Source organism: Monodon monoceros, unplaced genomic scaffold (genome assembly GCF_005190385.1).
Source record: "Monodon monoceros isolate NGI ecotype Baffin Bay Population unplaced genomic scaffold, NGI_Narwhal_1 Super_Scaffold_9, whole genome shotgun sequence".
Lineage (NCBI taxonomy): Eukaryota > Metazoa > Chordata > Mammalia > Artiodactyla > Monodontidae > Monodon > Monodon monoceros.
In genome coordinates, this window is record NW_021703786.1 from 20,628,014 (window position 1) to 20,640,281 (window position 12,268).

General features: G+C 47.5%; 1 pseudogene; it reads right to left on the reverse strand.

Annotated features, from left to right (window-relative positions):
• Window positions 1-653: 653 nt before the first annotated feature.
• On the reverse strand, window positions 654-842 carry LOC114888518 (annotated as a pseudogene).
• Between the last annotated feature and the right edge of the window lie 11,426 nt (window positions 843-12,268).

Here is a 12,268-nt window from a genome sequence, read left to right on the forward strand (position 1 = left end):
ATGGGGCTTCCCTGGTGGCGCAGTGGTTGAGAGTCCGCCTGCCAATGCAGGGGGCATGGGTTCGTGCCCCTGTCCGGGAAGATCCCACATGCCGCAGAGCGGCTGGGCCCGTGAGCCATGGCCGCTGAGCCTGCGCGTCCGGAGCCTATGCTCCGCGACGGGAGAGGCCACAACAGTAAGAGGCCCGCGTACCGCAAAGAAAAAAAAAAAAAAAAAAGGAATGAATGACTGGTACACACAACGACGTAGATAAATTTCAAAATAATTATGCTGAGTGAAAGAAGCCAGACCAAAAAAAGAGTATATACTGTATGAGTCCATTTATAGAAAACTCTAGAAAGTGTAAACTAATCTATAATGACAAAACAGATCAGTAGTTTTTTGGGGGATTAGGGAGTAGAAATGGGCACAAGGAAATTTTGGGGGGTGATTGAGATGTTCACTACCTTGATGTGATGATGGCTTCATGAGAATTTACATAAATCAAAAATTAGCAAATTGTACACTATAAATATGTCATTTATTATATGTCAATAAAGTGCTTAAAATCTTTAAAAATTACTATCATTACACTATATATATAAGTAATGAATGTGTTTTTATTTCTCTTATAATTTAAAAAATGTGAACATTCTGTAATTCAGCAGAAACTTTTACTTCCTGGTGACTTCTTCACTGGGTCTTAATTCCCTTTTATGTAACAGACTCTTGTTCCGGAAGGCAATTAGCTTTTCATCATTCTTTCTGTCTAGATAACATCCAAGGACAAATCCCACAGGGACAAGTATATGTACCCAGTGGTCACACACAATCTGAAGTAAGTTCATCATGAATGCTGAAGCCTCGGAAGCAACAACGACACTACCCACAAAATATATTTTGTGGAAAGGGAGTTATGGGTCTGTCATGGCTGAGAATCCCAGTATTAGGAAAATTCAGAAGTTGGGGCAAAGTTTCTCCCACATGCCGGTTTTCAGGACAACTCTCTGTGCAATTTATCCAAGTGGCCACTAGAGGCCAGCAGAGGTCCAGGTACAGGAAGGCAGGGGCTGCGGGGACACCAACACGTAAAAGTATTCCCTCCTCTATGCTCACCAGCCTGGGAGCTGGGCATTAATATCCCCGATTTATGCAGTGGTAGAGCCGGGATTTGGGTTGTGGTCTCTCTGGCTCCTGATTCCACTTTGTTTGTCCCTCAACATCAAGAGCCCTCCCTGTGTTACCATATGTCCTATCTCCGGTGGGGCAGCAGCCAGAGCTCCAGGTCTGTCATCCACAGAAGTGACATGGAGTAGTGGGAAGTGGCATCAAAGAGTTGTGATTCTCAAGGTGCCTTTAGAAGGCCGCTCAGGCTCAAGGTAGCCTCTGTATTGGCCTTCCACCTTGCCTGAAACCCTCCTATTATGAAACAAAGCGGACTTCCCTGGTGGCGCAGTAGTTAAGAATCCGCCTGCTAATGCAGGGGACACGGGTTCGAGCCCTGGTCCGGGAAGATCCCACATGCCGCGGAGCAACTAAGCCCGTGCACCACAACTACTGAGCCTGCGCTCTAGAGCCTGCCAGCCACAACTACTGAGTCCGCATGCCGCAACTACTGCAGCCCGCGCGCCTAGAGCCCGTGCTCCGCAACAAGAGAAGCCACTGCAATGAGAAGCCCGCGCACCGCAACGAAGAGTAGCCCCGCTCGCCGCAACTAGAGGAAGCTTGCGCGCAGCGACGAAGACCCAATGCAGCCAAAAAAAAAAAAAAAAAAAGAAAAGTCAGCGTTCCATTAGCAGACAGTGCAACATCACAGGCTTAGCTAACCAGGCTGAAGAATGAAGCACTGGTGGAAAGGTCATTTTTTATAAGGGACAGGGAAAGGAGACAAGGTTTAATTGGGGGTGGGGAGGTGATGGTGGAGCATCCATGGGATGCTACAATGGAGGCCCCCCAATAAAAACTATTGTTAATACATATTGAGCCCTCCCAGTGTGTGAGGCACGAAGCAGTGTATGCAGTGAATCATTTCATCTTCACAGCACTCTTGTGAAATTAGATGCAGAGAAGTTAAGTAATTCACCCATAATCACAGAGCTTGCAGGAGGTAGAGCAAGGATTTGAATTCAGGTTTGACACCAACATGGTGGGTTTAGCTGCTACTCTGTACTGCTCACTTTCATGGAATTGTCTTTCTTACTCTTTGGGTCTGGGGTATTATTTAGTTCCTGTGTTAAATTGGTTGGTGTTGGTAGCAGGTGGTGGGTATTTTATTTCAAACTTCTGGAGATAAAGCTCCTGATGATTCAAGAGAATTTTAATCCCCTGTGATGGTCCAGGAGGGAAGTCCTCTCTATTTATTGAACATTTTCAATGTGTGAGGTTCTGTGCTAAGGTTGATACTTTCTTAGTGATGCTATTGGAAGGGCAGGTGGGCAGAGACCAGCAACAAGGAATCGAGGGGCAGGTGATATGTAATGACCCAGTGACATTGTTCATTTCTGCCCACAGATGTGTGTCAAAGGCAGCGGGGCCCCACCTCAGCTGGAGTCCCGAGCAGGTGACTAGACCAGGATGTAGGTCCAGGGAGTTCACCAAAAGGCCCCAGTCGTCAGGAAAAGCCAAACCATCCCAGTGAGCAGATAACTCATGTGTGTGGTTTGTGGGTGATGAAGTATTCCAGCGGTTTCTTTTGTAATTTATTTTTATTTTTATTTTTGTCTGCGTTGGGTCTTTGTTGCTGTGTGCAAGCTTTCTCTAGTTGTGGCGAGCGGGGGCTACTCTTTGTTGCAGTGCGTGGGCTTCTTATTGCGGTGGCCTCTCTTGTTGTGGCTTACGGGCTCTAGAACACAGGCTCAGTAGTTGTGGCGCACAGGCTTAGATGCTCCATGGAATGTGAGATCTTTCCGGACCAGGGATCGAACCCGTGTCCCCTGCATTGGCAGGCGGATTCTTAACCACTGCACAACCAGTGAAGTCCCTCTCCAGAGGTTTCTTTCCTGGACATCCTTCCCCTTGGGCTTGGACCGGTCTGCCTGGGATCATGCAGCTTGGTCCTCCAGGCAAGGTGCCTCAGGGAGGTGGCCTCTTCTGTTCTGCAGGGCCCATCAGCTATGGGCTTCTGCCCATCCTGCTGCTTTTATGCTCTTATGGACACATGGTAGGGGTGATACAGGCACCAAGTAAAGGCTCCAGGGCTGCACAGGTGAGGACAAAGCAAAAGGAGGCCAGAGATAAACAAGTCCTCACAGACCCATTGGATCCACTTGCTTCATTTCATAGATGGGAAAACTGAGGACTGGGGAGGGGAAAAGACTCGACCAAGGCTACACGCAGGGTGAGCTAATGGCCAAGTTGGGGGTAGAACTCCCAGCACAGTCTCTTTCTCCCACATGCCCCAGACTTAGTTAATGATAGGTCCTTGCTTCTGGACACTTCTTTGTACTTTGTCTATTACTATTTACTCATTATCTTGTGTCTTTCTGAAAACAATAATTCTTTAATATCATTACATATTCAGTCAGTGTTCAAATTTCTAATTGTTCTATGCCAAAAAGCATTTTTTTTAACAATTGGATTAAATCAAGATCCAAATAAGATGCACTCAGTTGTGATTGGTTGATGTCTCCTAAATCTCTTTTAATCCATAGGTTTCTCTCCCCTCTTTCGCTTTTTCTTTGTAATTTATTATTGAAGAAGGCAGAGCATATACCTTGTAGATTGTCCACAGTCTGTGTTTTGATGATTACAAGCCCATGATGTAGTTTAACATATTGCTCTGTCTTCTATAATTCCTGTAAATTGACAGTTGAGTCTAAAGGTTTGATCAGATTAAGATCAAAGCAGGTGTTGTGTTCTTCCATCAAAGGGACATAATGTCTAGTTGGCTTCCTTTTTGTGACATTAGCAGCTGTTTATGCCCAATGCCTGGACCCATTAATTCTCTGGGAGTTAAACGTGGTGACATTCTAATTCTATAATTCCTTCTTCATTTAGTAACTGGTTTATTTCAATAAAGAGAAACTTCCCCTCCTCTACTATCGGTTACCCGGGCTATTATCTCATGAATTCTGTGAGAATTCTGGGTCGGTACAAGTGTACCCCATTTCTATATGAGCACAGAGGTCAGAGGGGTAAAGGGAACTGTTACCAGAAGAACTGTCCAGCTGAGCCCCCATCAACCCACAGAATTATAATAAATAATTAAATAGGAGTTGTCTTAAGGCCCTAAATCAGGCAGCAGCCCATGGGTGGCAAACCTGGGCTTAAGGACTCCTAGGCCTTTTTCTCCCTTCATAGGAGGACAGATCTGCACAGAATCTTAAACATCATCCAGTTCAGCCTTGTCATGTTCAGATGGGGAAGGTGAGGAGGCTGAAGGCTGGAGAGGTGTAGTGACTTATGCAGACTTGCACACGTAACCAAGGTCCTGGGCATAACCTTAAAGGAAACCCCTAAAAATTCCTGTGATCAGTTCCAGGGTCTTTGATGCCTGTGTCTGCCGTTCCTGCTCCACAGCCTGTGCTTGTACCCAGTGCACCATCTCTCGACCTGGTCCTACTGTTGTGTCCCCAGTGCCCAAGATCGACACTTGATAAGTAGTTGAATGAATACATGAATGAAGGTTCCATTGTTTTTACCTCTCCAGAACTGGCTGCTCGTGGACCTGCCCACTGGGGAAGGTCCTGCAGGCATCGGTCCTGCTGTAGATGTCCAGAGAGCTGCCAGCCTGTCAGGCACAGGGCAGGAGCCACGGTAAGAGGATGAGAGAGAAGCGGGAAGCAGCAGGGTTCACCCTAAGAAAGCAACTGGAGCAGCAGACTATACTCCACCCTGGCAAGAGGCAAATGCAGCAACACACAATCCTGCAGAGACCATGGATGGGGGGCACCAGTAGGTGGCACTGAGATGGGGCGGGGACAGAACTCCAGTGCACAGGAGGGGCAAGGCAGGGCCCTCAGCCTCATACTGGGCAGGTGACCAAGGCAGGAACTCAAGCCAAGGATCAAATCAGAAGCCATGATGATTAGTTAGGATTAAGCTGAGTGGAGAGGAATGGAGAACCCCAACTATCACTGGCTCAAACAGGGTAGAAGCTCATTTTCTTCTCACGTTAAGACACCCCAAGGGAGTCAGTCTACCACCAACAGGGTGCTCCATGGTACAAAGGAGATGAAAGAGAGAGAGGACCCAGGCTCCCCTGTCTTGCTCTCCTATCTTCAATCATAACTTTGCTCCTTGGACCAAAAAGGCTGCTGGGACTCAGCCTTTCCTTGCCATATTCCAGGTATCAAGAAAGAGTAGGGGAAGGAGAAGAGCAGTCTCCTTTTCTAGGGCATTTCCTAGAATTGTGCAGACTACTTCACTTAGATTCTATTGGCCAAAACTGAGTCACATAACTAGACCTAGCCACAAATGACAATGGGAAATACCGTCTTCATTTCACACATTCATGGGCCCAGCTAAAAATCAGACAGTCAGTAAGTGAAGGTCAGGGAACACGTATCCAGTGACTCAAATTATGATACAAGGCAGAAGTCAGCAGGGGACTCACAGCTTAGGCCCAGGTGCTGGGCTGTAGCTGTTTCCATCCCTGCTGCCCTAGGTCCCAGGGCTTGGGCAGAGTGAGGTCATATGAGTGCAGCTGTGGGGAGGGAGGGGGTGTTGAGCCCAGCCACAGGGCCTGACGGTCCCTGAGTACCAGAGCAGCAGCAGTGGGCCTTTTACAGCTAAGCATAGCATGAGCCCTGGAAGAAGTGTCTGCTCACTGTCAAGGACAGGCACAGACTCAAAGGCCAACAACTGCCTGATACCGTGAAAAGCATCCTTAAGATGATGAATCCGGGGCCACAGACTGCCTTTTCCCAGGAGGCAGTGACGTGGCTGAGGACAACTGCCTTTTGTTCTTTACTTAAAAAAATAATTAAAACAATTTTACCATAGAATAACATGTATGTAGAAAAGTACACAAATCATAAGTGTACAGCTCAATGACTTTCACAAATAAATGAACAACCCCAGTACCCAGCACCCAGATCAAGAAGTAGAACATTACCACAACCGCAGAAGGCCCTGAGTGTCCCCTTCTGGTGGCTACCCACCCACTCGCCCTCCTCCCACCTCCACCCTTCCCACCCCACACCCTCCAATGCCCACCCTACCACCAGCATTTTAAAATCTTTCTAGGCAATTCCATAGTCAATGTTGAGAATCACTGCTTTTGTAAAAACAGTTATCTAACTTGGCCGCACATGAGAATCCACTGGGATAGAAAAGGGAACAGAGACAGCTAGAAGGCAGTGTGGTACAGTAGAGAAACCTGGGGGCCAGACAGGCCTGCCAGTTATCAGCTGTGTGACCATGACTGAGTCCCTTCACCTCTCTGAGCCTCACCTGTGAAAAGGGAATAGTATCATCCCATGCCCGGCAGAGTCAAGGCTGAGAGATAGAGGGTGTTAAGCCCAGGCACACGTAGGGTCCATATATGGCAGCTACAATTGTCATTTTTATTAAAGGTGAGCAACCCCAGGAAGACTGAAAGCCCTTCTTTCTTTATGCAGATGGGACCCAATCTGGGGATGATGGATACAGACTATGTTGATAAGAGGGTCAACAGGTTGTGCTGATGAGAAGCTGGGGTCTTTCTAGGGAGCCCAGGAAAATTCCACGGGCAGCAGAGATACCCAGCCAAAGCCAATGAGAGGTGGCCACTGGCTGGCACAGCTGCAACAGCACTGGGGACCAGCAGCTGTGGATGAACTTGGGCAAAACCAATCCTTCTCCTTCAGCAAGACAAGCAAGGAGCTGACTGGCTGCAGGCTCTGACTCTGAGATTTACCGATGGAGAAAGAAGCAACCTGCATCCAGCACCTACTTTGTGCCAGATGCTGCACATTCATGCCTTTAATCTTGTGAGGTGGGCAAACCCATCCCATTTAACCCTGGAGGAGCCTGAGGCTTACAGGCAGGAGCACCTGCCTAACTCACAGAACCCAGGTGTCACCAGGAGGCTGGGACCTGCCTCTCGGTTGGGCTGCAGTGGCAGCACCCCTAAGGATGTTCTGTGTTTGCAAATGACCTGCATACACCTTGTTTGATTAGATGCTCATTTCTGTCTTTTTCCTGAAATGAAAAGTATATGACTTTTTAAGATGATGACTTTATCTTTTTTTGTACTTATTACAAGACATAATGTTTACTTTAGAACATAGAGGAAATACAGATAATCAAAAGAAAAATATCAAAGTCTCTCATAGCCCCATCCTACAGAGATGAGCACATCAATGTTTCACACCTATTGTTCATCTATGTGAGTCTGTGTTTATGTGTGTGTGCATGTGTGTGTGCACACACAGGTAGAAATTTACCAGAAAGGAGTCATAGGGTATACTCTGTTAGATTATTAGCTTCTCTTCACTTAACAATAAAGTTGACCTTGAACCACACAGGTTTCAACTGCGTGGGTTCCCTTATAGCAGACTTTTTTCAATACAAGGCAGGTTCTATATTCGCAGATATGGAGGACCAACTCTGGGACTTTAGCATCTGCGGATTTCGGTATCCAAGGCAGGTCCTGGAACCAATTCCCTTTGGATATCAAGGAATGACTGCATATAGTGGCCATATTTCTGTGTTCTCCAACAGTGGCTCTCATTAGAACCCCCCAGGAAAGCTTAACAAATATTCACGTCTGGGTTCCACCCCCAGGCCGATATAATGGGCCTGGGATGGGGTTGGTCTATGGGACTTTTAAGACTCCCCAGGTGGTTCCAATGTGTGGCCAAGCTGGAGGGCCCCTGTGCCACAGAATCATTTTCCCATGGTGGCCTTGTATTCTTTTTGCTGAAGGGATGCACTGTAATTTGACCAACCCCCCCCCCCTTTTTTTTTTTTCCCGGTACGCGGGCCTCTCCCGTTGCGGAGCACAGGCTCCGGACGCGCAGGCTCAGCGGCCATGGCTCACGGGCCCAGCCGCTCCGCCGCACGTGGGATCCTCCCGGACCGGGGCACGAACCCGCGTCCCCTGCATCGGCAGGCGGACTCTCAACCACTGCGCCACCAGGAAAGCCCGATCAACCTCCTTTTCTTGGACATTTGGTTCCATTTTTTCATCATTATAAACCTTGTAGAAGGTTCTTCAAGTTCCTCCCATTGCGCATGTTCATCATGGCTTTCAGAAACATTGATAGTATGATCATTTTCTTCTTTTTTTTCCTTCCAGCCTTCCTGAGATATAATTGACATACAGCACTGCATAAGTTTAAGGTGTACAGCATAAAGATTTGACTTACATACATCATGAAATGATTACCACAATAAGTTTAGTGAACATCCATTATCTCATATAGATACAAAATAAAAGAAAAAAAATATTTTTCCCTGTGATGAGAACTCTTGGACTCTACCCTCTAAACAACTTTCACGTATAACATACAGCAGTGTTAATTATATTTATCATGTTGTACATTACATCCTTAGTACTTTTTTATCTCGTAACTGGAAGTTTGCACCTTTTCACCACCTTCATCCAATTCCCTCTCCCCCCACCCGTAGGTGGTTTTATTCTTTTCTCATATATATATATATTTATTTATTTATTTATTTATTTATTTGGCTGCGCCGGGTCTTAGTTGCAGCACGCAGCATCTTCATTGCCACGTATGGGATCTTTATTGCGGCATGCAAACTCTTAGTTGCCAGCGTGTGGATCTAGTTCCCTGATCAGGGATGGAACCCGGGCCCCCTGCGTTGGTAGCACGGAGTCTTAGCCACTGGACCACCAGGGAAGTCCCTGGTGACTTTATTCTTGATTTAAGAACTTTGGCAAAGAGTCTTATGGAATGGTATCAGGTGAATTAGATACGACTCTTTTGTATAAGTGAAAGTCAGCTCGAGGTAGCTTAAGCTATAGAGAGGGCTTATGACCAAACTATGGGAGATTTCAGTGTTCTGAATGCTGGGACTTTCTCTCACACCCTTTAAGCTGTTGCTCCTCATTCCTTCTCCCCCAGCTCCTGGCAACCACTAATCTGCATTTTTGTTTCTATGGATTTACCGACTCTGGATATTTCACATAAATGAAATCATACAGTATGTGACCTTTTGTGTCCAGCTGCTTGTACTTAGCCTGAAGTTTTTGAGGTTCATCCACGTTGCAGCGTGTAGCAGTCCTTCGTTCCTTTTTATGAATAATATCCCATTTGAATGGCTAGACCACGTTTTGTTTGTCCACCCATCTGTGGATGGATATTTGGCCGTTTCCACCTTTCAGCTACTATGCATAGTGCTGCTGTGAACACGCATGAATGTGTATTTGTACATTTCCAACTCTTTGGGAATGTACACCTGCGAGTGGAATTGCTCGTCATTACCTTTTGTCTGGTCAATTGCAGTAGCATCCAGAGTGATCTCTACATGGTTGCAAGGGTGATCATTTTCCTTTCTCAGAAACATTATTTCTCTTCTTATAAGAGCTATACACGTTCATTGTCAAATTTTTAAAAAACACAGAGGAGAGTTTGTTTTCTTTTTTAATCCAGGGGAATGTAAACGCTTCCCCGCTGACTTCCCCGCCCACCCTGTAGCCTTCTCTTTTGTCACTCCTCCGCACTGCCGCCCCACCCCTGGGTCCCTGTGACTACAGCCCTATGCTTCCCCAGGCTTCAGAGCCACAGCAGATGCTTCCTCTGCGGATTGCTCTTCCTGCCCTGGTCTGCATTTTCCTGTTTACCTTTTCTGACTCAGCACTCCTGTCACTGTTCCCCCAGCACATCACACAGACCTGTAAATGGCCAAGATCACTGTGCCCGGACAGTGAGAAAGGGAGGCTGACCCACTTGGGATGCTGTGGGGTTCTTCTGCTTGACCCCAAAGCAGCGCTGGTCCCAGCCCTCTCCTCTCCACAGTTTCCGATATTCCCCACAGCGTCTGAGCTAAACAGGGAACCACCAGCTCCCCTGAGCCTAGTCATCAGGGCTTGGCATTTTGCTACATTCCCCTGTTGTGACGACTGGCAGTGAGGCTGGTGCCAAATGGGCAACCCAGAAGGATATTTCTCTTCCTTTTTCCTTCCTCCAGCCTTGTTCTTTCGGCTCCAGGAGCCAGATGCTTTGGGGTCTAATTACATGCTGCCGTTGGAAGCGCATGTCAGAGCTGGAAGGGAAGAACCTCATTATAAATAATCACCACCAGCATTTATTGAACACTTACTCTGTGCCAGGCCCTGTGCCAGGCCCGCTTCCAGGCATTACCTCATTTACCCTTCCCAACAATTCTAGGAGGCAGAAACCATTTATCACCCCTGTTCTGCAGGGAAGGAAACAGAGGCTTTGGGGAGGTTACAGGGCATTTCCCTAACGGTGCTGAGTGGTGCACAGTGGCAAAAAATATTAGTAGGTGGGTAGGGAAAAAGAATCCCATTGTTACACACCGCATCCTGCAACCCCGCCCCCCTGGGAAATTCACAAGGCACATCAACATACTAAAGGCCCTGAGAAGTCCTGTAGTAAAGAAATCTGTTAAGGTCAGTGCCACTTCTGTACAGACCTCACGGAACTGCTGATCCAGAAAGCACAGTTTGGGGAATGAAGATATTAACCATGCTTCTCATCTTATATATGGGGTAAGGGAGGCCCAAGTAGTGGTTTAGGTGCAGACCAGGCACAGATCTTGGGCCCAATGCTCTCTGCACATCCCCTCCCCCACCTTCCAGGAAACAGAGGGTGGAGGAAGGCAAACCATGATCCAAATGGCCCACTCCCTGTTTTTATAAATAAAGTTTTATTGAAGATGATCTGTTTCAGCTCCCTTGATTTATGGATGAGCCAATCAAGGCCCAGAGAGGATGGGTGACTTGTCAAAGGGCACATAGCACAATTAGGGGCAGAGGCAGAAATAGATTCTAGATCTCCAAAATCCAGGTATTCTCTGAAACACAAATCAGACAGGTGGTAGGAGGTGGCGTGTGACGTTCCTGATACCTGTGATACCTGCTCACAAGTTCTCCACTGCACAGTACTTACACAGGAACTGCCCCCTTTCTGCTATGGCACAGACACCCCTGAGGCATTTCTCCTGATGCTTTGGGCAAAGCCACCCTGGTGTGAAGAGTGGTGCTCCTCTGCTCTCCACCTTGGATGGGTGAACAGAGCAGGGGCCAACCTCGAAGTCTCTCGAGGAGGGGCAAAAGCTAAACAGGTCAATCTGTGTTTATTTAAATTCTGTACCAGATGCAGGAAATCATTAACTTCCCCTCTGCCAATGTAAAACGTGAGATCATTTGGATAGGACCTGGGCCGAAGGCAACCTTTGCCTGCTCCAGGAAGAATTTGCCAAACAAACTAAGGGCATAAACGGGAGGCTCAGGGCAGCTGTTTGAAACCACTTCAGAAAATGAATTCCTTTCAAGGGCTTTTGGGCTTCCCTGAAGTGCACTGTTGTACAATGGTCATCTATTGACATTTTGTGTGTGTGTGTGTGTGTGTGTGCAGTTGAATATGCAAAAGTAAAATCATTCTTACCTCTTGATTAAAATGGCTCATGCACGGAACACTTTGTTAACATTTTAGAAATGTGAACAATTTAAAATACCTTCAGATGTAAACATTTCGGTTCAGATAGGTCCATCCGGCAACTGATACTAATTGGGGATGTTTTATTAGTCTCTGAATCTAGGGGTGGAATCGTCTTACCAACCCTGGATGGCCAAGGCATGGTGGACAGCTAGAGGTTCACCTAGAAACAGCTGCGGGGACAACGGTGGCCTCTGGGTGGAGGTTCTTCCTGGGGCAGCCGGACTGCCCAGATGGCCTTTCCAGAGCTGGGAGATGCAGGCTTGTCACTGAGGTGGAGGGTAAAAATAGTCCTGTGTGGGTGGCCGCTGGGCCCAGAGGCTCTGGCTTCCTCATTCTAAAGCGGGAAGGCAGCCCAGTTGACAGGCACCTTCTTAGGCTCCTGAGGCCCCTCCCAAGCCCTGGGGCCTGGGGGGAGGGTGGTCTTTCTCTAACAGCGAAACACTCCCCTCCCGCCTTCCCCCTCCCCCCCAAAGCACAAAGAACGTGCTGGAACAAACTTGGGCTGGGTTATAAGGTAGCTAAGGGCTGAAATTCTGGCTGTGCCAGGTACCAGCTCTGTGACCTCAGGCAAGATTTTTCTCCTTTCGGAGCCTCCATTTTCTCATCTGTCAAATGGGGCTTCTGACCTCTCTCTGCAAGGCTCGCTGTGAAGATTAAGTAACAATGACAGCTGACGTGCTCTACTCTGCAACCTCACTCTCCTGCCCCCCCCGCCC